Genomic DNA, 487 nt, shown 5'->3' on the forward strand with positions numbered 1-487 from the left:
CGGGAAATCAGACAAGTGGTTGTTGTGGTCGGCCGGCGTGAGGGTGTCCTCTACCAGCGCGCTGCTGATGAAGTCCCGAGGGCGTCGTCAGGGGGCGGCGTCATCAGGACCAAGCAGCAGCAGCAGCAGCGTTGGGGCCGCGGTCAAAGGCACCCCGGAGTCTGACGGCGACGCGGCGATGGCGCTTCGCCGGGCCCCGCGAGGCGCCGCGGTGCCACGCCGGCCGCGCCCCCTCGTCCTCGTGGGCCCATCCCCGGCCCGAGCCCCGGGCCTTGCCGACCGGCTGCGGCGCTCCAGAGCCGTCGCCTTCATCGTGCAGTGCCTCCGCCAGTCCTCCATCCACGGCATGGGCCACATCAGCACGGCCTGCCGCCGACACCCCCTCGAACGGTAAATGGGGTCCATAAATTCGGTTTCGCGTCGTGACTGGACTCTTTGACAATGTTAAAATGGAAATGATATATGGTCATTTTTTTTGGGGGGGGGG

Source organism: Frankliniella occidentalis, unplaced genomic scaffold (genome assembly GCF_000697945.3).
Source record: "Frankliniella occidentalis isolate FOCC.00 unplaced genomic scaffold, Focc_3.1 Scaffold28, whole genome shotgun sequence".
NCBI lineage: Eukaryota > Metazoa > Arthropoda > Insecta > Thysanoptera > Thripidae > Frankliniella > Frankliniella occidentalis.